General features: G+C 48.3%; 1 protein-coding gene across 3 annotated transcripts in view; it reads right to left on the bottom strand.

Moving 5' to 3' along the window:
- The window catches only part of nrip1b (nuclear receptor interacting protein 1b), a 35166-nt gene that overhangs the window by 6319 nt on the left and 2830 nt on the right, over positions 1-26017 (bottom strand). The window contains exon 1 of one of the 3 annotated variants that reach the window (XM_069165035.1): positions 16146-16163. The exons of the other annotated variants lie outside the window; for them this stretch is intronic. The gene's annotated coding sequence lies outside the window, so the exon portion shown is untranslated. Of the gene's footprint in view, positions 1-16145; positions 16164-26017 lie in introns of those variants that run through there. 3 annotated transcript variants of the gene reach the window in all.

The following is a 26017-nucleotide window of genomic DNA, read 5'->3' as shown; positions in this document are numbered from 1 at the left end:
AAAGGAGAAAAGGGAGAAACCGTGTGAGAAGCAAGGATTTGCACAGCACTATATCACATTCATTTCACCACCTTGTCTGCCATCTCTGTTACTTAGCAACATTTCAGATTGACTGCACACGGCTCCTTCTCCGCTCTGCACTCGCCTCTCGCAGCCACCCAGCAGATGACAAATGTAGATTAGAGCTGATTGGATCCAAATTGAAAATTCAAGCCCACTACCTTGAAAACATTTAGGTGTCGAGCTGTAAGCCCCTCACAGCGGTGTCTTTCAAAAGTGAAGGGCCTCGTGAGAGCTGTGAATAATTCCCTATGCAGCTTGTCATTTCAGTGGATTTACCCCCCCCCGCCACCTCCCTTTCACCACCTCCTGCTCCTTATGCACTTGAGCATCTCACACGACGGTCTACATAAAGCACGAGCCACCCGCCCACCCACATGCACACAAGTAAGCATTTTAGCATCGCCACAAGAATGGATGAGGACGGATACGTGTGCAGTGTCACTGCTGCATTATTTTACAGGCTGACCAGCTGTTAATCCTCCACCAACGTTTGAGCCCCGAAGAGGTTTTAAATCAGAAGACCGAACCTGAAGTGATGTGACGAGTGTTACACGGAGGCAGAGATAAGCTGCTGCACTCCACTATCGTGTGTGTGTGTGTGTGTGTGTGTGTGTGTGTGTGTGTGTGTCATGGGGTGGGGGTGGCTTCAGGATCAGGTGCACCTGTCACACCACACCACTGTCAGGAGGGCAGAGCCGCTGACACCGGGGTGAGCCTTGTGCCAGTTGCCATGACAGTGTCAGCAGTGCTGCCCTGGGAGACCTCTGCTCTGAACCCTGTCAGCGTGGTTTCCGTGGATACAGAACACCTCCGACAGTCCTGGCCGCATCCCATAAAGGTTAATTAATACAGAGTTTCCACCTCTCCTCAGCTGCTGTCTGTCCTTTCCCGATGCCGTCCTCACCTCTGGTGTCCGCTGAGCGCACCAACATAGCAGGTCACCGTGCAGGACAGCAGCCTTTGATTATGACGAGAAGCCACGGCAACCCAAACACAGCCACCAGCCTAAATACTTCACCGAGAGCAGCAGCCAGGGCCAAAAACAACAAGGCAGCCGGCCTCTAATCAGGCTGAAATCCATCCCCGCGGCCAAGGTCCACAGGTCGTCATGACAGTCAGGGCAGCGAGGTGCCACTTTTAATGCCACCTTGGAAATGAGCTGGGATTAGAAACTGGATTTAATTTGACCAGTGAGCAATTAAGTCCGAGTAGCGAGGAAAACAACCAGCTTGGCAATGTTAAGACCTCTTCAGACCAAAGGTCCACGAGTTCACGAGCCTCCTCGGCCCGCGGGTCACCGGACCTGAATAACTTCACTGAGATTGGCCCATCAGCGTCAATTACAGTTCAAGGCCATCTCTAAACTGTTGACCTAGATCTGACAACAACAAAAGCCAAACTGGTCACACTGGGCCATCTGACATCTGTTGTCATGCTAATCTTAGATGCTCAGGATTAGGACTATTTTTCCCGCCAGTGAGTTTAACGCGGTTATAAGGGAACGGCCGACGTGTTTACCTCCAACACGACTCGGCAAAGTGACAAACGTGCTGGAATAAAAAAAAAAAAAAAAACAGTTAGTGAGGAGAAGGAGAAGAAAAAGTGACACAGTTTCAACTGGGGGAACTCTGCTAATCTCTGCTGCCGGCAGCCGACCTTTAAAATTACAGTTGACCTTGTCTCTGTTTTGGCCCAAAGACACTTCTATACAGAGCAGACGAGGCAGCGCGGGGACACCATGACACTGCACTATATTACTTTATATACAACAGAGCTGCTGCATTCGCCGTCTCACATCTAGTGCGAACTACTCTTTGAACAAAGTCGGGACCTTCCGGCTCTTGAGAGACTGTGTAATGACGGACCCGGTGTCAAAAAGCCCGGCGACAGCAAGGGCAAGAAAAAATATGTTGTGCTCAGTGACAAAGCTCTGCTAACAAATAAATGACCTTAATATAGGAAAAAGCTGTCCTCTGTGCGGAGGCCCTGAAGCACCCGGCGCTGCTCCTCTCCTCCCTCTGAGTGTGATGTGTGCATTACTATTACATTATCTCCCCTGGTGTATACATTGGAAATGACCTTACACATCTGTTAACATGTCATCTCATTGGTGGCGGCACCCAAAAAGCCTGACCTCCACCCCTCCCTCCCCCTCCCTGGGACATCACAGCCCCAATGAGCTGCTCTACAGTTTCTGTGGTGATTATCCATTATCCTTGACAATGTCAGCCAATGACAGAGCAGGCACCGTTCTAAAGTGATTTTTACCCCGACAGTCAGCCACGCACACGCAGGAGGGAGGGAGGGGGGGAGGGAGGGCAAGTGATGGGGAGGGGGGAGGCTTCATCACTCCCCGGCTGGTTGACTCTTCATCTATTTCTCTCTCTGTTTCACTCCTCTGCTACTTAAAAGACACAAGGAGTGGGAAAGGTCAGCGCACCCTCAGACGCCTCCTGAGATGCACGGAGGGACCAGGAGGCCGATGCCGATGTCACAGATTAGATCTCCAAATATGACCAGATTACACCTCCTCCTCCACCTCCTCCACCCACGGGCTGGTAATGCAGTCCTTTTTTTTTTTTTTTTAATCTTAAGGAAAAAAAAAAAAGTGCGTTTCTAGATGACCTTCATCGTCAGGAATGGTAATCCATTTAAGCCATTTAAAATGTATGAGACCAAACAAAAGAATTAAAAGGGGGGCGAGCCAAAGGAGCGGCAGTTAAAGTCAAGGTCATTCATGCCGCCAAGGCTTTTCCACTTGATGCAACAGCTGGTGTCCATGCAAAGCTCTGGGCGTTAATAAAAAGTGACAATGCTGCCTGAGCGGTGTGTATTACTAATGTCTGACACCAGCCTGGCAGATGTGTTCTCCCTGCATTTAAGGGGAGTCAAGGTTAAAGGAATTTAAAAGGAGAGGCGATGCCTAAACACTATTATATCATGTAATCTGCAGCCCAGCCCTGCTGCACATACTCAATGGGGTAGCTCACTTACACATGCGGCGTGACCGCTATTTGTAAATTCAATATGGCCTGACATGATTAAATAAGACAAAACATAAGCTACCTGACCAAATGCAGTTGTTGCACACCTTCCACAAGTGACTGAGTGCACCGGAGGAAAGTTGAATTAAAAGCTCTCATTCACCTTGAGAAAGGTAAACAAGAGAATAACACACCCGAACAGCAGGAGAACCGGAGCAAGAAAATGTTTGTGCAGATAAGTCAATCAGGACAAAATAACACTGAAATGCAATACACAGAAACATGCACGCCCACACCACGAGATCTAGGGCACTCTGACCCACTTCTTAGGATGCATTGACCAAACAAGTCATGCATAGCACACACGCCCCCGTGTGCAGCACTCTGAAGCCCACGGATGTGCAGCACACGCAGGAAACGTGATGCTGAAAAGTCAGACCTCTCGTGGTAAGTAGCACAGACGATCCATTGGGAGAAACCGTCTCACTCAGAGCACTCGGACGTGAGGAGGAAGAGTGTGATGACTGAACGCTGTCGTTTCAGACTCGGACCAAAATGGGAGCGGAGTGCCGAGGTTCTCGGCCCGCATCTGGCCTTGGATCAGGAGCGCGGGGGCGGGTTTCAACTTCATCTGTACTCATCAGTACAAAGAGTTCTCGGGGTTGAGAGATAGAGCGCAGAGGAATTCATGCACACTGATGAGTCATCTAAGTGTTTCAGAGCCCAGCTGAGTGGCGGAGGAGCAAGCCAAACTAGCCAGTGCGATGATGATGATGATGATGAAGATATCAGTGTACCACAGACCTGGCCGCTGCGAGTCCTTTACCTTACATGCCCGGGCCTGCTTACTGGACTGTTTGTGTCCACGGTAAATATTTGCGTGCCATTTGGAAGACCCGCCCAAGGGCCATTTCCTGAGTGCCTGAGAATTAGTGCATCAATTAAACACACACACACACACACACACACACACACACACACACACACACACACACACACACACACACACACACACACACACACACACACACACACACACACACACACACACACATTCCTTGTTAATGAGCCGTGGCTGCCATCAATCTATACCTGATTCATTTCTACGGGGCTCCGAGGTAATCTTCTGCTTACATCGCCGCTCCTAAGCGGTGCTCATTTCCCTCCCGTAACAACACACATTTTCCATTTTGTAAACACTGGTGCTGGAAATAGGAACAGCTGATTGCCCCATGGCCGGCGCGCCAGCAGGCAGAGCGAGGCCCTTGAAACAGACTGCGGTGGTGATGTCTGAGGGAAATGGGCCACTTTGCAATTGAGATCAAATGTCTCACTGTCGGGCTGCCCTGAAAGCTGGATAAAACCAGCTCCAAAACCTTGGCCTTTAATGAATCATTTTCATAATATCCTTGGCATCGGCCCTGAGAAGGCGATCGCTGTGAGTCAGCAAGATGTCCGTCTTTATCGGGTTAAAAGGGGGGCTGCTACTTCTCTTTACTCCCAGTAAATTGGGATAGTTTGGAGCATGATAGTGTGTGACAGAGGTCTAAGTGACAGAACAAGAAGAGGACTTATCTCTGCTATCATTTTGCCTTTCATAATGCTCCTATTGACCTACTTTCTAGTTTTTAAATCATCCTAATGCTCACTCTGAGTGAGGCTGGAGAACCATATTACAGAGGAGGAAGGGATTCAGGAGAATCATCAAACACAATATTTCAACCCCCCCCTCCTCCCCCCCCCCCTTTACTTCGACGAGATTCAAACTTACACAATTACAGGAATCTTTTCAAATCAATTACACACATTTTACCCCAAAAAACCTTTTCCTCTGAAGCAGCACCAACTGATCTGGCAGGCAGAGCTGAGTACATGCCAACGTACAGGAGACCTGGATGAGATGAGTCCTGAAGATGGACGCCGTGCTTCACCTGCTGCAACCTCAGAAGCGGCTCCACTGGAAATATCCCCCACAGTCTCCGGCTCAAAGTCAGCAGCTAAAACCGTCTTTAAATACCAGTTCATTACGAGATAATCAGGTCTGTGACCTAACTTATTATTCAGCAACAGCTAAATATACAGGATAAAAAAAGATGCATCAAATTAAGCAGAGACACAGTTAATGACTTGCTAAACTCTGGGAGCTAAAAACGGAGCCTCTGCTGCTAACTATACTTCCTTTTAACCACACAAGGCGAGGGCCGGAGATAACTCGGAGAAAACAAGCAGCGTGTTTGTCATGCTGCCACCTCGCAGCCTTTTGTTACACAACCTGAAAAACAGCCGACTGTAAGCTTCAGACACGCAACCTCAGCTGTTTGTGGCTAACGTTACGATCCTCGAGTGATTCCTGTTCAAGCGAAGCAGCGGGCAGAACTAATTTTAACCAGTTATGAAGCTGAAATAACGCTGATCAGTTCCACTGCAGATTGTAGTGGAGGACCTGCCAGCGCTGGCCGTCGGGCAAAGACTGCTGCTTCATACACAAACTACACAAAAATCTGTTTTTAAAATCAGGTGTCCCAGATAGAAATGTTCCACTGGGCCAAAATAAGACACATTTACTGATGAATAATTAATACGCTGGTGAAATATGTAGATATGACCATCATGCGATACGACACATTTTTCACTACCCTTGTTTGTATGCGTGGGCCTCAGGATGGCAGCGACACCACGGCTGAAGGAGGACGACAGTAAAGTGTCGCACTGAGGCTGCAACACCATGAATTCAGGTTAAAAGATGAACCGACACTTAACAAGAGATGACTAAAGCAACTCAACTCATCCACATACAGAGGATCACCTCGAGTAACAAAACAAAACACACATGGCCTGTGTTTAGAAACCTTCTCCAAAAGAGATTCAGTTAAATTACGTTAAAATGAATAAAGGGCTGAAGGGGATCTGAAAACACACCAATATGCTGACTCACTGTGTTTTTCTGAGACTTGGGAGATCCTGAGTTTAAGGATGACATGATTATTTCATCAACTGACAGTCAGAAAAATGTTTAAGTAATCAATCATGTTTAAAGCAGAGATCTAGTTCCAGACTCTCAAATGTAAGAATTCGTTGCTTTTCTTTGTTTTATAAAGGTGTAAAATGAGTGTTTTTAGACTTTTGTATGGAGGGCAGAGTCTCCCACAATCGAGAATAAATGAATGTGTAATGGTGTTAAACCTTCGGCTGGTCGCTCACCAGAGAAACGAGGTGTTGAGCTCAGTGATCACTCAGGATTCTCTCCTTCTTCTCTGATCACAAACCAAACACTTCTCAGTGTACAGTCCATGTATGACTCGGGATGTCAATCAATCATTGATGGTGGAAGAGTTCACCCCATGAAACACTTTGGATGACGGCACTCTCATTTGCATAATCGTAAAAAAATGATATAACCTATATAACTTTTCACCTTGGTGGTCTCGCATCACTCACACACACACACACACACACACACACACACACACACACACACACACCAGCAGCAACAGAGCTGCCCTCGACAGCATCTTGGGGTTCAGTGCCTTGCACAAGGACACTCGGGAATTGAACCTCCAACCCTACAATGAGTGGGGAATCTACTCTACCATCTGAGACACAGCCACCACCAGAAGTGTCAAAATAAACAACAGAAATCAATGAGTTGGGGGAAATACATCAATTAATTATCCTCAGCAGGGTCCCAGGGGGCGGAGCCTATCCCAGCTGACTGGGTGAAGGCGGGGACACCATGGACAGGTCGCCAGTCCATCACAGGGCCGACACACAAAGACAATCAGTCACGCATTCACACCTGCAGCTAATTTACAAATAACAATTAACTTAATGCGTGTTTGGATGAAAACCTCTTCTGTGACGAGACGCTGCTCACCACCGAAAAAATACATAAATAAATGTTAAAATGAAATCAATAATTAAAAAAATGGAAAATTATATGAATAAGGAAATTAATACAAAGGTAAATAAATACAGAAAGAAATCAAAACAAATCGGAACAGTAATAATTTAGTAATAGTAACATATTATTGATTAATTAACGCCTACATTTATCTTTTAATATTTTTGTTGTTGCATTTAATGGCATATTAATTTACTGATTGAGTCATTTCTTTCTTTATTTTGTATTTTTGGCAGTTTTGCTATTGTTGTAATGGATATTTTTATCACTGACATTTCTCATTTAATAGATTAAAAATTAATTCTAAAAATACTCAGCAGATTAATAATTCAGCCCTTCCAGATTTAAAATATGTAAAAAGAAAAGAGTGCACGTAGATAAAACAAGGATCACATACAGTAAGCTAAGGTGTGAAATGTCCAACAAAGTGTCTCTTTACGAGCTAAAAGTCCTTTTCTTGATGTGTGCCAAGATAAATCCATATCCTATAGACACTGGGGCGAAACTCACTTTATTTAGCTTGACCTGCTCCTTATATTTAAGCCTTCCTCTCACCAGCCAGTCTGAGCAGCTAGCAGTGTGTGTGTGTGTGTGTGTGTGTGTGTGTGTGTGTATATGGGACGGGGGGGAGGGGGGTGGTTGGTTGGTCTGCAGCAGGGTCACTGGGGGGCTCCAATAAAGAGGTGAGCTGCTCTGGTTAGGAACTCATTATTATGAAATATAGCAGGTTTATCAGGATTCTTTACATTATGTCTCACTGGAGCGTCTACAGCAGCCATGTTTCACAGGTCGCAGGATTTGGACAAGAAGCAACACGTTTCAGTCTGATAAAAGACTTCGATCAGATGTGTGGCGAAGAAGAAATATTTGTCTGTAAGTCTGCGTTTATTTCACTCTTAATCCTGCTGAAATAATGAACGCACTTCTGCATTGAGGCTGCATCCTTTTAAAAGAAGTGCATTCGATAAAAACTGTGCTTAATCAACTCTTATTGGTCACATTGTGTCAGTGAATGGAGGGTTCATGATTCGAGCCAGACCGGCAACGCACGCTGAATATCAACATCCTGCACCGGCCACCGACTACTGACAACACAGTGCACGTCACTGACAAGCTGAACTGATCAGCGTAATTAGCTTTGAATTTAAATTTCACAGTGGAAGACAAAAGAAAAAAAATTAGAAGAAACTAAAACAGATCTGAAGATGAAACGGTGAGAAAGTGAGAAGGCCAGATGAGCAGAAGAATTCAAGTCAGTGGGTCTCAACTGTGGTTGTCATCACTCAAACTACTGCTGCTTTTCTACCTAAGCGCAGGTTAATTGTAATTAATGGCGTTCACCTGGCGGCCCAGGTGTAATCAGTCCCTGATTGAGTAGCAGGAAGGAGAAGCGGCGGGACTCTGGAGCCTGCAGACCACAACCGAAGCCGTCGTCTACAGCGTGTTGGAAATTATGAACCAGAAAAAAACATTAATCAAATTTTGCAGGCTTTCTTGTTGATTTGGAATCGATCAGCTTGTCTCTACTGTAACAAAGAAGAAAGCCGCTAATTGTCAGCCTGGATGCAGACGAGCACGGGGGCCAAGGCTCGCAGGAAATCAGTCCGTCCTCCCTCAGTCAGCCATCGACTGTTAAATAAGACGGACAGACACAGACGACTGCAACAGGCTTTATCTCACTGTAATGAAGGAGGCGGAGAAGAGAGGGAACACAATCCGGAGGTAAACGCAGGGAAAAGAGGGACAAAAAAAACACCCCCGCTCAGCCGAATGCCAACACAGCTACTGTGCTGTGTTTGGGAGGTGAATGCAGACACACATCATGCCCTGTACCTTGTCATCCTTAGCTGTGGAGGCTGATACAGGTAAAGTGCAGTAATCAATTTGCTCTACTGGCAGGAGTGTTCCTCCAGAATACTAATCAGGCTGGCTCCCTCCCTCCCTCTGCCTTTCTCCTTCCTCGTTCACCTTTCTCATGACTTGACACCCCCCCGGTGCCCCAGACCTGACCAAATGTTAAAGGAGGGCGGGCTGTCTTCTGCACAGATAACTGCTGCCACTAATCAAGCCTACGTGCACCGGGGCGTGGGATTAAAAGAGCCCGCACAGCTTGACTCAGGCACTGAATGGTGTTGGTGTGCGGGTGCGCACACGCACACACACACACACACACACACACACACGATCAAAATAAAAACCTATAGGGAAGCCAGCAGCGTCTTGTCCTAGAAACACACACACACACACACGATCAAAATAAAAACCTATAGGGAAGCCAGCAGCGTCTTGTCCTAGAAACACACACACACACACACACACACACGGCTCAGACGAGCAAACAACACAACAAGGTCAACTTAAAAGCTGATGTTAGGTGAACATTCTCAGGCTATAAAAGAACACACACAAGGAGATTAGATCTAAATTTACTCTGCCAGTCAGAACGGCCTCGCCGGTGAGCCTCCCGTCTCCGTCTCTCAGAACACGTCACGCAGCGCCGCGGCGTCGGACGCATCCGAAGCCAAGAAGAGGAACAAACTCAGCTGTGAATTGACGGGGCCTTAATTCCCATTCGTTTTTCATTTGGAGAGATGGCTTACAAGGGGGGGGGTCTGTGCACCATATCAAACACACACCGGAGTCGCCTAGAGGCTGCAACAAAGCATCCTCAGTGTTACACACACACACACACACACACACACACCCCCAACCGGAGTGTGTGTGTCAGAGAGAGAGACAACGCCACCCTATGCATCAGCAGGGATATTTCATTATGTACATAACGAGTGCCATTAATCGCTCTTAACAAGAGGACACAACCTCACCTTGGCAGTCTCACACGCACAGCGGGGGGGTGGAGGGGTTGGGGGCGGGGGCACGGAAATATCTATAGTGCGCACAGAAATTAAAATTCACCACACTCAAGGACCCGCTGACTCCTTTTGACCGACCACATCGAGGCCCGGGGGGGTGTGGAGGCGAGCCAGCAGTCAGAGAGGCTGCTCATCTCCCACATAAAAACAAAGGAAAAGTCAGAAGAAGAGGAGGAGAGGAAGAGAAGATGAAGAGGAAGGGGGAGGAAGAAGAGGAGAGTAAGAGAAGATGAAGAGGAGGGGGAGGAAGAAGAGGAGAAGAAGAGAAGATGAAGAGGAAGGGGGAGGAAGAAGAGGAGAGTAAGAGAAGATTAAGAGGGGGAGAGAAAAAGAAGAAAAAGAAGAAAAAGAAGAGGGAAGAAGAAAAAGAAGATGAGGAAAGGAGAGAAGATGAAGAGTAGGGGAACAAGAGGAGAGGAAGAAGGAGAGGAGAAAAAGGGAGAAGAAGAGGGGGGAAGAGAAGTTGAAGAGTCAGAAGAGGAGAGAAGAAGAAGAGAAGAGGGAGAAGAGGAAGATGAAGAAGAGGAAGACAGCAAATAATATATAAATAAAAGTGGGGAAAATGCCGCAGTGGTGGTTGCCAGCGGGGGCTCGTGCCCTTGACATACTGACATGAGTGGAGGGGGGAGGGGGGTGCTGTCATGTGACACTTGTCATTCGCCTGATCACCCGCCTGCCCACCCCGCCACCTGGCACACCCCCCTCCACCCCACCCACCTTGGTGCGACCTCATCCTCCGCTGACCTGACGCCGTCGCCCCTCTCCCTGTTCCTACACCTATGCCCACCCCCCCACCCCGCCTCTCTGCAGTCCTACCACCCCATCCGCCCCACCCCTCGCGCTCTGCCCCCCTCCCCCACGGCTGTGCAGCAAGGTCAGGCGGGTCACCGTGTCCTCATCTGTAATCCGCTGCCATTCGTCAGCAGCCCCGGCCCAGGCTGGAGGAGAGAGAGGAGAGGCAGGCGCTCGACGAGGGGAGAATGCCCAATTAGGCAGCTGTCACACACACACACACACACACACACACACACACACACACACACACACACACACACACACACACACACACACACACACACACACACACACACACACACACACAGCTCCGCAGAGCTGTAGAAAGAAAGAGAGGGAGGGAGGGAGGCTGCAGAATCAGCCTACTGTCCACAGACGGGGGGGGGGAGGGGGGTGTACATGAATCCTTTCAGCTGTGAGTGTCTGCGTATTGTTCTGTGTGTGTGTGCAGCAGTTGGAGGAGATCAGCTACAGTCTGGACATGTATGACCGCTCTCTGAGGCGTGTCAGCAGCGAGCACACACGTCAACACGCACGTCAACACGCACGTCAACACGCACGTCAACACGCACGTGACGTTTTATATGATTCTGTTGAGGAGCTCTCGTCTGTAACTTAGACAACCAGGGAGAAATGTCTCCATGCTACCGGGGACAGAAACACACCGCGGGTCGATCTCCGTCCGGAGTGGACGACGGGCCGCAGACGTAGCGCCACATTTACGTTCTTTACGGTCACACAGACGAGCAGCAGATATCAAACGGGTGACAAATATCCCATAATTGGATCATTCATCACCAGCGAACACATCTGTTTTGAGTAATGGGAAAACTAATCAGCAGAAATGATACGGAGAAGAGTCGACGCCAGGCAGCGGCAAGATTTATGCCGGAGCCATTCAGGACTGGAGCCTCTACCTATCGATTGTTTAGTCACAATGCTTCTTCCTTTAATCAGAAGAAAGAGTCCAAATGGTCCCTTGCCAGCTGGGTGATGAGCAGGTGTGATTGGGGGGCAACCGAGGAGACTTCGACACTCTTTTCTTCCTCAGTTGCACCTGAAATGTCAAAGTTCATCGGGGTTCACCGGAGCTTCAAATCCAGCTTTGAGTGGTTGGTGTCCAGAAGGATTGCGAGGGACACTTATCCGGTAAATCCCGTCTGAGTAGAAAGTACAGTTCATAGGGACTTAGGCTGCATGTCATACCGGCCGGTAAGTATGAGGAGGACTACAGGTGTCGGGGGGGGGGGGGGGGGGGGGGGCGCTCCACCTACACACATGAAACAAAGGGAGGCGACATGGAGGCAGCAGAAGACGTTACATTAATAAAGAGAGGGAGGAACACTGAAGCCCTCGAGCATCGCTGCACTGAAAGAACTTTCTGCTGATATTCATTATTTATCACTGATGCTGACTTCTGACAGCGCACCAACACGACACTTATTAATCCCAATAATTCTCTTTCAGACATCAATTCACTGTGTGTGTGTGTGTGTGTGTGTGTGTGTGTGTGTGTGTGTGTGTGTGTGTGTGTGTGTCTGTGAGAGAGAGAGAGAGAGTGTGTTTATCAGCATGTGAAAGATGATATGTAATGGAGGCAGGATATATACATATATTACAGAATAGATTCCAGCTTTAAATATAAAATGAACCCTCTGAAAGTGCATTGAAACAGTGAACTTCACTGGGAATGTAATCATCAGAAATAACTATAAAACAAAACATAAATAGAAGAATTTGTAAATTACCTCAAGCATCTTTTTCTGCACTGTGTTTTGTAAAAAGCAGTTTTGGTATCAGATGAAATGCGTCCGTGTTCAGCTGCTTCTGTGTTTACAGCCGGAGGTGTGTTAACGTCTGCAGAGATGCTAAGCTAGCTGCTCACAGTCAAGTTAATGCTGAGGATTTCTGGTTCTCTGCTTGGACACATGTTGGTGTGGAGGATGTGGAGAGTTCACAGGCTCATCTGAGCTGGACGGAGGAACGAGTCGTGTGTTTTAATTCTGCTGGTGATTAATCAGTAAAATACGTTTTCACCAAACAGAAGTGGAGCCTGATACTCACCTGTCACAGGTAAATTATTATCAGGGTATTTGTTGGCCGACATGAAAAACATTCCTTACAGAACATAATGCAAAAAAAAGATGATTGTTTTTTTTAATATAGTTATTTATATTGATTAAATTGCTGTTTCAGTGCACTCATCCTGCCTGCATCACATATTATTGTCACAAACATCAGCATTTTTTGATGACCATATTTGAGGGATCAATGCAAAAAATTATTATTGGCCCGATATTTTGACGTTTGAGTTGTCTTTTTATCAGCTTTCTGCATCAACCTTAAAAATACCAATATAAATCATCTCTAAGAAGCACTTACAGTTTCCAAGTTGGCCAACCCTGCTTAACAGTACTGACTTTATAGGAACAAACAGTGTTAAGAAAGAAGGAAACTTTGGTGTTTCTACTCAAACATTAACTGTCTGTATTCAAAAGCCATAGAAGCCAGTTATTGAACTTGTACAACATCCCACATATCGTCTTTGTTTACTCTGACATGCTGCAGATTGCAGCATCAGATGAATTGTGTAACAAAGTGAAGCACGTGCACTCCTGAACTTTGGATTAATGTAATATGAAAAACAATATTGTGATACAATACGAGACAAAAGATGCACTGAAGATTAGAGTCACGGCCAAATCTCCATCAAGCCCCACAGGCTGAGTAGAGTCCCCCCGGGTACACTTTAATAATTTGTGTCAGGCTGCATGGCTGCGCGGCTCCACCCATCTCTGTGATTGTTATTATAATGACTCAGTGTTTTGTCGGCCAGTTCTCGCTCCGTTCCTCCAGCACTGAAAGTACCTAAGTGCTCCCAAAGTCTAAAGATTGTAATCTGTGATGTCATATTGATGCATAGCCCGAAGCAGCTCCATTAGCAGCCTCCGAGACTGACTTTGTGGACTCATACAATGTCCGCCTGTACTTTTACATCTACGAGGAAATTTAGATGATAGTGGGGCTATTAGTTCTGTTCCAGAAAACATAGCCTTATCTGCGTCCAAAAATCATCCTCCATTACTTTCACCTTGTACTTCTCCTCCAATAGTTGTAAGTTGGTGTGAAACAATGGAGGATAAATGTGGAGGAACAACTCACGTTCTTGAAGCTGAACACGGCTGCAAGGAGGAAAACTGAATTCTGTTAATAATGAGAGAAATCCTCCTCATGTCTCCGGTCACTCAGAGGTCAGAGGTCGGCCACATCGCAGAGCCCCTGGACAGTTGAGCACAGTGTCCAGTCTGAACCCAACCCCCCCCACCCCACCCCACCCCACTGAGATGTACAACACATCGTTCCCACAGTGAAATAGGTACCGCAAGCCGATACCTGACTGACCAGTGAACACATGACCACAGTTTAAACAAAGAGCAGACGAGAGTGTTGAGTCTCCTGCACTCGACTGACGATGCTGTAATGGACTTATTATAAATATAGATAGTTCAAAATCATATTAAACTTTACGATATCTGTACAAATAAACCACAAACCAATAAATAATGACACATTTAATGCGGTCCACCTGTACCTTTCACACTGTGACCCGACCATCAACCATCAGTGAGGTCGTCAATCATCAACCATCAGTGATGTCATCAACCATCAGTGATGTCATTGTTGGTTTGTGAACGTTATGAATCCTCCAGTTCAGATTCTGTCCGTCACCATCTTGTTAGTTCAGAGCGGTTCGGAGCAGGAAGTGACCATATTTGGACGAGCTGGGGGAGGAGCCAGCGGTAGATCTGACCGATCTGATTGGAAACCTGACGATACTACGTCCCGCCCACCGATAGCTGTAACCTGACTGCACCACAGACCTGTCAATCAAACAGACACGCCCCCAAAAACAGGTCTTCTTGAATCTTCTTTTCTAATGAATGAGGGATTATTTTCAGATGGACCTCCAGAAAACTAATAAGAAGGAGTGACTTTAGCTAACAACACCGAGATAACTGATGGACACATTTTATTCACTTTGGATTTGATGAGAGAAGTTGAATGGGAGTCTATGGAGCCGGAGGCTTTTTGGAGCCGACCTCTAGTGGCACTCGCTGGTATTGCAGCTGAAGACACTTCTGGATCAGAACCATTTTACAGACCTGAAGCTACGAACTCTTTTATAAACAGCTTATGCTGTGACATCACTCCAACTATTACAGATGTTAAAATGAGCACTTCAGGAACCCACTGGGTGTGTAGGACAACAGAGTGTTGCAGGTTTGACGTAATTAAAATGCTGAGTAATAGTTTATCATCACATTGCAGGTGCTGATCTGCAGTTGGAAAACAGTTAAAAACACTCAACATCTGTGACCACAACTCGACTTCCCACTTGAAGCCACCTGCTGAAGCATCGTACTCCACAGCAGTGACGACTGATTGGTCAAAAGGTGAAATTCACTGAAGCACAAACCGTCCACTGAGGACATCAGATCACTGTCCCTTTAAATAACTTTAAGACCTTTTTTCCCCTCCTCTCCACCTCCCTCCCCTGAGCTTTATCAGTGCCTCTCCTCTCTTCCATCTTTTCCCCCTTCTCTCTCTCTCTCTCTCTCTCACACACAAACACTGGCTGTATGTGTGGCTGGCAACTACAAAGCAGTTAGCCAAGCATCTCTTGGCTCTGTGCAGAGAGAATAAGACACTCTCATTACTGCCCTTAAAAAGCTCTTGCCCTCACAAAATCCACTGCAGACCCAGACGCCGGTGCAGAAAGTCGCAGGAAAGACTCGGAGAGTTAAAGGCTACTTTTCGCCTCACAACTCAATTCATGTGAGTGCGTGTGCATGTCTGTGGTTGATGGCTTCTACCCCCCCACCCCCCTTCCTGTTCCTCTATAATGTCACAGGGCTGGCTCATATGACCTTGAGCAGCAGCGTTGGCACGGCAAGAGCGAGAGCTGCCTCGCCTGCGGGCGCCCTTGAACTGGATCTGCAAGACAAAAAAAAAAAAAAAACCTTCACGCGGCCTGATAGACATCTCAGCCCTCCTCCTATCCCCCACCCCCGCACCTATCCTCCCCCTTTCTCCTCAGCTCTTTTATTCAATCTATGCCACTCCTTATCTGTTCCCCCTGGTGGGAAGAGATTTATCAGGATGCTGTATCTTTAACCTCTCTATCAGACTGAGATAGAAACAGAATTTCAAAATGTCTGACCGGCCTGTGTGGATTTATTTTTAAACCTCCTCCTCCTCCTCCTCCTCCTCCTTCATGCACCAGCCCCGTGCCATTTCAGGAGAAGGGATTGAGGGGGGGGGTCTTTATGGAATACACCTGTGTGATGAGACGGCCGTCCACTCCTGAGGTGTTGTTTACGTACGAGGACATTCCAGCCCGTTCCCCTCCTCGCTCCGAGCCGAGCCGAGCCGGGCCGAGCCGGGCCGAGCCGGGCCGCTGGCACACGGTGACCTGCAGCTTCAAAACAAACATCCCAGCCTCTGCTCCAAGGATGAGCGTCAGCTTACCGCCCAATCCAGTTTCTCGGACTCAGAGAGGGGGGCGGAGCCTCAGAGCCAGTGTTTTGACAGGTTGATGATGACCTCCTGAGTCCCCGTGAAGACCTCTGATTCTCTAAAGTAAACACCGCTGTCCAGAGTCCAACGTCTGGCGCTGCACCGTCAAACGTGTGGCTGACCTGAGACGTTACTGTAGAAACACAAAGCCGGGTTAACAATCCCCCCGCCCCGTGACAGAGACTCAGGCCACCAGGGTTCATGTCACACAGTAAATATTTGCACAGCCCTGGTAGAAGAAACGTGTTTGAAAAATGCATAAAAGGCCTTTTCTTTATAACACACATAGAGCAACGTGTGTGTGTGTGTGTGTGTGTGTGTGCAGAGGGCTGCATGGTCGCTACGGACACGCTGGCCCTCCTCCTGCTGCTTTTCATGCCTGACCTTTCCAAACTGTAACGTTATCACATGTCATACGAAGCCTGCTGGAAACCATCTGCTGAAGGCACTGCGGTGACTTCCTGTCACCAGAAAAACAACAACAACAACAACAACACAACACTGGCCAGAGTGGTCCAGCACCGGTTCTGACTGGTTTTACTGCACACTGTGACGTGCACGCTCGCCCCTCCGAGGCAGTCGTTGAGCGACACGAGCCACGAGCAGGCTCCTCAATTAGCGTTAAGGGGCTTTCGCACAGAGACATGAAGTTCTGGCGCTAAGAATAACATGAGAGCGGTCTGCAGCCCGGCAGCAGCAGCGGCGGGGCGCGAGAGCCGCGGCACCGAGCGGGGCTGGGTGTGCCGACCGACACGCAGTCCTGCCGCTAATCCCATCACCCGCCATGTTGAGCTCCACCTCGGGATATTGTGTTGCGTTTGTTAGTGTGACAGCTCGGCTAAAAAGGCTGTTTTTACACCAATATGATCGGCATCAGCTCTGATTTAGGGAAACGACACAAACACTGAGGAGCCTTATATTTATTTTTTCCCATCAAAAAACAAATATCTAGTGTTCGTATCAGGGATGTTAAAATATTTAAAGGCCCACTATAGATGCCCCACAGAAGAGCCAAACAGCCGACTGGTTGTGGAGGCACCGCAGCGTCCTGAGAGATTCATTACAGACAGATTTGTTCCACATAGTGAAATATGAGTGAGCTCCACTGCCTGAAAATTGCATCGCTCCATAAGCGGACCCCGATGCCAGAATAAGCCCCAATTTTCAGTTGTAAAGGTCTCAGCACAGCACAACAGCTCCAGCAATTATTAGTGAGGAGGAGATCAAACCCGGAGTTTATCCCGCTTCGTGTGTCCGAGACAGAGACGGCACACGTAGTAAAACTACGAGCAACGCCGCAGATGTGTGAAATCAATATCAAAATATATGGTGACTGCTTTCCTGCAGCTTAAGGGGCAAATTGCCAAAAAATCAACGTGTGCAAATTTTGCCCTCAACCAAGTCTTGTTGGAAAACACTCTGCACTGACTCCTTTGAAAAAGTTAACAGAAAATCTTTTGAAGAAAACATTTGAGCTGGAAGCCACATGGGGATCCTAGAAGCAAATTATCAATTCACATGCTTTGACACAGATAATATGCAAAGGGGTCAGTGCAGCTGAATAAGCATGTGTGTTCATTTCTAAACCACAGTTGAACTTGGCACAGTAAATAACCTGACCTGAATAAAGTCAAGCAAATCTGGGAGGAAGAGGTCTATATTTAGAAAACAGGAGCCCGTATGTCAGAGATGGAGAAATGTGAAAAGATCCTTTACTTAAAAGCGTGTGTTTTTCTGAGCCTGTCAGGTCTGACTGCAGTAATCAAACCATATTACTGGAGACTGAGAGGGGAAGGAGGAACTTATAGGATGGGGCCGTGCTTCAGAGACTCCTGCGCTACTGTAAGGCTTATATACTGTGTGCATGTATTTTTTGAAGTGGGGGCTGGGGAGAGAGGAGAGACCTCAGTGCTCAGCTTGGGGCGTATAATCTATGGTTCATTTGCAGCTTTTCTCCCCGGTATGACAAGCCGTTTACAAGACGTAGCCTCTGCTGCTGACCCAGTTCTGAATGGCTGCGTCTCGCGACAAGGCCCTGCCTCCCCATCAGGCCCTGCTCCCCGTCTAACTGACGATAACACCGCCACCCTCTGCCTCCGTGAACTGTGGGAAAAAAAAATAGGTCGCCCTGACCCACTTTTCTTCTTTTTTTCCTTTCCTCCCCTCCCTAAGATCGTGCACGGAGTTCTGCAGAGCATGATCGAGGGAGACAGTAAAAGGGAGCGAGAGAGCGAAACAAAGGAAGAAAAGACGTTGAAGAAGACCGAGACTTCCCTCTGATCCCTCCCTGCTTTCTGCCCAAGCGTTGCTGTGGCCTTTGGAGTGGAGGCGGCCCTTATCAGCTGGCCGGCTGCGTGTTTGCAACGAACCCTCCCTCGTCTTGGTACAACGACTGCTCCTGAGGTTAAACACCAGCTACGGGCCTCACCGCTCCTCTTCCTGGTGGCCATTATCTCCTGTTTTACTGCGAATGCTAAATGGGATCCTCTTGCCTTATTTAAACAGACGTACACGCTGCTTTTTGCAGTCATCTAACACCCGTCGAGGTATGGCATGTCATCCAGCCTGAGAAATGATGAGCCTTCCTCTGCGAGGGGCGGGACCAGCGGGCCACGGAGCCAGGAGCTGCCCTAACGCCTGGTAGCGTGACACGGTGGGCTGGTCAGGACAGCTCCTGGTATATCTGCCATCACGCACCGCGCTCCCGTGCAAACCCTTCCCTCATTAAGCTGCGCTCACTCACGGCTTTTGTAATCCCTCCATACATTAAACTACTCTCGTCGACGGACATGTTCCTCCGACAACAGCTGGGAGTCTCATTCATTTAGAAAACAGCGTTGATTCTGTTGGATTCCTGTCTGAAAACATCGTGAATGAACTAATCAATGCACACCTTTGACTGCTAATTTAAATATTAATGCAACGGCCCAAACAAAAATCACCACTCATCACTCACTGGTACCTCGGTGTCGCCTAGCAACCTTTGTTTGGCTTCTGTTCGAGAGCTATATTTGTAGACGTGAGACTGACATTTAATTATTACATTTTCAAAACCTTTAAAGAGACTTACTGAACAATCCTTTTTTATGGCTGCACTAAAACACAGGTTACTGTGTACTACACAGAATTTACGCATCTCAGCTCTCTTAAAGTCACAGCATGACTTCTGTAAGCAAATGTTTGAAATTTGGCTACACAAATCTCTTACAAATACGCTGCCAAATACCTCTGTGAACATTAGCATGCCTCATGTTAGCACCCCAGTGTCACACAGTTTTCCCATCTAGGAATATTAGTCCCAGCAGATGCTGGTGCCTACACGTGTTTGGGTGTGGACTCATTTGCATGAGCCACAGTTTGACACTTTAAAAACCAGAGGAGCGTTGACCTGCCACTAAACTCTCACCAGCTCCGTGGTAAGCCTCTGCGTGCTAATGGTGACCTAGTGCACACAGACATGTTGGTGCCTCAGAGACGAGCCATGAAGTCCTCTGCTCCACTTCCCCACGCTGCCAGACACGCTGCACAAAAACACACCGCAGCTCCTCTGCATCTCCGGCCTGACACTCACCGAACACGAGCAGGGACGAAGACAAAACAGCCACTGCACGAAGTACAGACGGGTGTCAGGGCTCTTTATTGGGCGGGCGGGGGGGCGGGGGGGTGGAGTTCCAGTTAAGGGGTGGATGTAGGTCAAGCCCTGCCTCTCCGTAAGCACCAAGGTCACGGCTGAATGGAAGGAAGGTGGCTTAGAGAGAAAGAGGGCTGGGATAAAGCACATTGGTCTGACCCGTGTGCCAGCGCAGCCCTCTGACATGTAAACACAGTTACACAAGCACACCGCTCCTCGGTGACAACGCTCTGTGTGTGTGTGTGTGTGTGTGTGTGTGTGTGTGTGTGTGTGTGTGGGTGTGGTGTGTGTGTGTGTGTGTGTGTGTGTGTGTGTGTGTGTGTGTGTGTGTGTGTGTGTGTGTGTGTGGGTGGGTGTGTGTGTGTGTGTGTGTGTGTGATCGCACACATTACACAAGCTGTGCTGTAGCTTCCACTACTTTTTATAACCCAAACAAGGCTTAACTAAAAAAAAGTAAGTGACACTTGTGTTGAGCTGCTCTCTTTGGACATAACACAGTTACACAAGAGGAGCTCCTCTGATTGGCCGAGGCTGAAAAATCAACCACATTATACAAACTCCAGGTGAGATAAAGCAATTCATGTCTGATTTTAAATGTCACGTCCTGGCAGGTGATCAGCGTCATCTAACTTAATCTAAGTTAATCAGGAGAGCTGAGAGATGTGTTGAGACCGCAGGTGTACCAGGATTTAAGGTTAGAAACCCACCAGGGGACATCTGTGATTTCAGGAAGTCCAAATAAACAAGAACTGAATTAAAATGTCAACATTTGTTGAACAAAAACAAGTCAGGATGCTATTTAGTGTTAAAATTACCATGAAGTCAAGCAGTTCTTTGTACACTGCTGTGCTAAACTTTAAAGGCCCCGGATCATGCAATAACATCAGCTGATTGGTCCCACAATCCTTGTGCAGCAGGACAATGAGCCCAAACATCCAGGAGAGCCAGGTGGTGCGGTCCATCTGGATACGGGAGAACTTTGAAGTTAGATCATATATTATATCAGATATTTTCTCCTTACAACATTTTGTTTGAAATGAACTGCTCAATAAAAACTTCCACTTTACTTTCAGTACCTAAAATCTCCACCATCCATCCAAACAAACTGGTAAAACAGCTCACTGCATCCCGCACAGGATCAGATCAGGCTCTGTCCGTCTGTGTCCTCACGTCATAAGCACTAAGATGAGAATTGGTGGCTCCTGGCGCCACAAAGAAATAAAAGGTACAATTCTGCAAAAACAAGTCGGGAAACTGTCTAAGAACATAGACAGAAGTTGCACTCAGTCACCGTGCATCATTACAGGTCCTAATTAGCCCCAAAGAAACCGAAGGGAACCGAGCCGACTCTCCGACTGTACACACCAAGTTTGATGTTCTGAAAAAGTGTTTATGCGGGAATGCTGGCGTTTAGCAAAAGGTTTATTAATGCAGTTTTAACAAAGTGGGCTGGGATCCTGATTTACCCAGCCATATGGTAAACATATCCAGGGGGCAGAGATGTTAACATACTAGCATAAAAATACTACAGAGACAGTAGCGTGCTCTAAAGCAAGACGGTGAGCCAGCATGGTTTAAACAGTGGGGCAGCTGGAGAGGGGGGGGGGGGGGGGGCAACAACACAAATCCTCTCAGCCAGCTCACTCTGGACATGAATCACGGTGGACATGGAGTGACCTTTCCCTGACATATGCTGGTATCAGTGATTGAGAATTGAGAAGATGACTAAACCTGCTCGCTTCGTCAGCGCAGTTAAACCGGGTGGAGACTTCTCAGATACAGAAGAGGGCGGGGCCTCGCTTGCACCGCCTGCTCTGACACGACCTCGACCCCGCTCGACCTTGGAGTGATTAGCCAATTGAATGGCGGCCCCTGCAGCCGCACGCAGGCCCGCGGCGGGGGGAGGCTGGGTGTCACATGATCAGGTCTCCTTCTGGAGAGTTACTTAAAAAGCCTCCTCAGCAACCAGGTCAAGGTCACGCTCTCGCCTCCATGCCAGAGGAGAAGAGAGGAGTCTGTAAATGTGTGTGTGTGTGTGTGGAAGAGTGCACAAATAGAGAGGGGGAGGGGGGTACTCCTCTACATGTTCAGCAGTCCTTGATAACTTGAAAACACAAGTTATGATTCTATTAGCTGTATTAATCTTCCTGCTTAGTGGACACTTTTATTCAAAGTCACTTACACGATTATCACTCGTGCACATCTCTGGTTTCTGCAGCTGGATATTTACTGGAGGAATCCAGGTTAATTGCCTTTGCTGAAGGGCAGCGGGTGAGCGCAGTATGAGCCAGCAGTCTTCTGGTCACCAGTCCATTCTGCCTAAGTAATAGGTCACACGGCCGCCTGCAGTCATGAGCCGGCGCTCTCCGCCTCCTCTCAAATGGCCTCTCTGCTACCGGGAGCCGTCCAACACGGTTGTGAGAAAGCCGCGGCCTCTCGTTCTGTTTACCCGGCCGCGGCGAGGACCGGAGTGAACGACGCCACCTCACTAATGGATTTACAAGTGGGCTGGAGGTTCACAAAAGGACAGCATGTTGCAGAGATTCACGAGAGCCCTTCCAGTGAAAGAAGGAGACTCGGGTCACGCCAAGCGTCCTCGGTGCTTCCTCTGCAGCGTGGGAGTGCATTCATTCCTCATTTAGAGAAGTGCCACATGTTTCACCACGTTCTGTCAGGGGAGATTTACTGAGAGCAATGAGTCATTCCTGTATCCATTGACAAATTTAAAACTGAGTGAAGGGAGCCGGTGATTTCAGAGCCGTTAGACGGCCGACTGGTCTTTATGGATCTGTGATGGAAGAACGAGAAACATCCACCTCAGAAAAACATCCCAAAATATCTGGAACATTCCTGTTAGAAACCTGGATAATGTGCTGCACATCCATCTGAACCCGCATAGCTTCATCTGTCCACGGCCACCCGCAACGGTCCCTTGTTGCCCGGCAACAATTCAGCTCATCACTACAAGCCAAAAAGCTACACAATTACAGTTCGAGCCAAATGAGGATTTTGGTTGTGCAGCATGTAGCATCATATCATCCTGTAGAAGATGAACCAGGAAGTGGGGAAACCCTGAAGGTGTGTGTGCTCACTGAAGTGTTGCTGAGCCGGCGACATACAGAAGCAGCTCTCGGGTACAAAGTTTAGCAGTGCTGAATTTCCCTGAACTTCCCCTATTTCACAGTGGAAATAAATCTCAGTCTCAACCTCCAACCATACCCCTCTCCCCCTCTCCCCCCTCCCCCCTGTCATCCTATGCAATATATCCATCATTCATTCATAAATTCTGGAAACTCCTCTTTAGTTAATTGCCTGGGAAAATTTAATTTCAAATGAAAGCTTTTAAAAGAGAAAGATATAATTAAGTTGCAGGGATCTCTGCGCCCCTCCTCGTGGGGAGGGGTGGGGGAGGTGGGGGTGGTGCTGCGAGCTGTGCAGCTCTGCACTGCACTGCTCCGTGTCAGGGAAGTCGTACACCCATGTTTAAAGCAGAGCGTTATGTAAAGCCTCCCCCTCTGCACAGGCTTACTGCACCAGACGCTGTGTCCTTGCCTGGGCTGCTCAAGGTTCCCAAAAGGACAGGCTGCTAAGAAGTTGGGAAGGACGGGGCCCTGTGATAGCCTGCGAAAAGAGAGGTTGGGCAGGAGGGAGGGAAGAGGAGGGGCGGGGGGGGATGCTGCCTGTGACAGCCTTGGACTTTGAATTCAGCGCCAGACAGGCTCATGCATCAATCCCTCAACTTACAAAGACAAGCCACTAACCTTGACGAGGCCAGGGACTCTTCAGGAATGAGTGGCATTTTCACTTAGCCCGGCTCCTGCCTGCACTGCTGCCACATAACCTGCTTAAAATAAGACACAGTTGGATAACAGTTGACCTCACTCTCTGGACTTTGTGACCCGTGTTCAGGCCTCCACCCTTAGGCTTCTTAGACCACGCAGGGGACATTTAGCTTTTAGTATACAAGGTGCAGCGGCTTCATCTGACGCCTGTCACGAGCCGTTTGCGTGACGCGAGGCGTGACGCGAGGCGTGACGCGAGGCGTGACCGTTTGCAATGATGATCAACAGCTACATCATCTCAGCGAAGAGTCCGACAATCCCAACAAATATCACAAACATGCAGACAAGAATCTGTCATCTTTATCCTTTGTGTTCCAGTGTAAGAAAGCCAGACAGACGTTGAGTATGCACACACACACACACACACACACCACACACACACACACACACACGGGCCGGGCCGGGCATGCCTGCTCTGAGCGTCTGTCCTGGTTCCCCTTGCAGCCCGCCCACTCTCGTGGTAGAGCAGAGACTTCCCCTCGTCTGACTGCAGCATCCTGACTGCACGCTCGCCACAACGCTACAGAAACCTTCCTACTGCACCTCCACAGCCCGGGGGCAGCAGCTCTGCTACAGGAGCGGGGGGAGGGGGGGAGTCAGTTCCACTCCACTCCTCAGCTGTGACCACACCAGCCCGGCCAGGAGGAGAGTCAGCTCCTCTCACATCACCCAGGAGGTCTGCTGCTCCCCGCTACGTCTCCTCAGTCTTTACTTAGCGTGTCGGAGCCGAGGGCCGGCGGACACTCGGAGCTACCACGGTTAGCGCGGCTTCCCTCCTCGGCCTCATCGATCGCCACCGTCGAGCTCCACAGCTGTTGTTTTTGAAATGCTTTACGTGTAATTTATCTGACCTGCAATATCTGGCTCTTTTGGCCCGCCTCCCGTTCGGTGAGCCGTTCCAGCGAAGTCTAAATAATTCACGGCAATTGCAATCAGCAGCGATCAATTGGTGGAGATAATTAAAGGGCCTGTCATTGCGCCAAGGCCAAGGTGAAGCGTACAGGCAAGAGGGGGTGGAGGGGTGGAGGTGAGGGTGAAGGAGGGGAGCCATTCAACAGATGAGCTCTCCGCGGTTGCAGAGGAGGAGTCCATCTTTCCTCGGTGCATTTTGTCGTTCCAGCGGCCGTAAAGCAGCACTCAGCCGGTCCTGCCGTGTCATCAAAATGAGCCCCATCGACTTCAGTGGCCTTCTGTTTCACGACAGAAGAACCAACAGCAGCGCTCTGAGACCTCGGTAACAGCAGCACACATCATCCACGCCTGCAGCCCTGCAGATCCTCTCCTCCATCAGTAACAGGCACCTGTCTTTTCCTGTACATCGGACCAATTTCAGCCTGGATTAGAAGAGAGCCTCCTGATTGGTTGTTTCAATGTCCGGATGGCTCCATCAGTCCGTCCATGTTTACACTCTCATCACCTGAACTTTGACATTTCCCTTTTCTGATTTTATGCAATCTGTCCCTGCTGTTGCATGAAGACATGTAGTCTGTATGATGTGTGTGTGTGTGTGTGTGTGTGTGTGTGTGCGGAGAAGCACACAGAAGACTTTAACAGTGAGTTGGAAACCTGATCATTTGAAACTCTGGCTGAGTCCAACTGTGACTTGTGTCTTGTTAATTTGAGATAAATGTTTGGATCCTGCTCTGAGTTTACAGCCTGATTGTCGGGGTGTAAATCTGAGTCCTATAACAGCAGTGCTGCTGACCAGCACTATTAGCTGAGTGTCTACTGAATACACAAACAATAAAGGGAACAATAAAATGATTTGGCTTAACGCGTGCTTCACAACAATATTATAGAGCGGGAACAATTAGAGGAATGAGCAGGTCTCCGGTTTGAATCCTCGGCGGGTCGGAGACGAGAGAAACGCACTTCTACTCCTCAACATCTACTGTCAAAGTGCCCTTGAACAATGTGCGGTGGCCAACAACACAAGAGCTGGGCATCTCCCAGGTCTAATAAATCAAAAACTCTGCAGTAAATGGTTGACACTTCTTCTGCTAGATTGCACATTAGGTTGGTTTTTTTCCACCGAGTGTCTCGGCAATCAAAAAGTGGGATGCCACCCTGAGTCCTGTCGCCCTGCGTCTCCTGCTGCTGTGAGTGACAGATCCCCAAACAGACAGAGAGGCTGTGAGTGGAGGTGAAGGAGGAGCCGGACCCCTCCTCGTGGATCGGTGGCACCGTCCTGGACAAACATCCAGCACGTTGAATTATTCAAAGCAGAAAAGACTCAAAGTAGCAACAAGCTGTGTGATTCTGAAATGACTCGCTGGGTTTCATCATCTGCAAGAGCACAATACCACACACACACACACACACACACACACACACACACACACACACACACA

The sequence above is a fragment of the Embiotoca jacksoni genome, unplaced genomic scaffold (assembly GCF_022577435.1).
Source record: "Embiotoca jacksoni isolate LCO1_2020_lvr unplaced genomic scaffold, fEmbJac1.0.p SCAF_33, whole genome shotgun sequence".
Lineage (NCBI taxonomy): Eukaryota > Metazoa > Chordata > Actinopteri > Embiotocidae > Embiotoca > Embiotoca jacksoni.
Note: the sequence above shows the minus strand (reverse complement) of the source record. Positions and strands in the feature narration are given on the sequence as shown.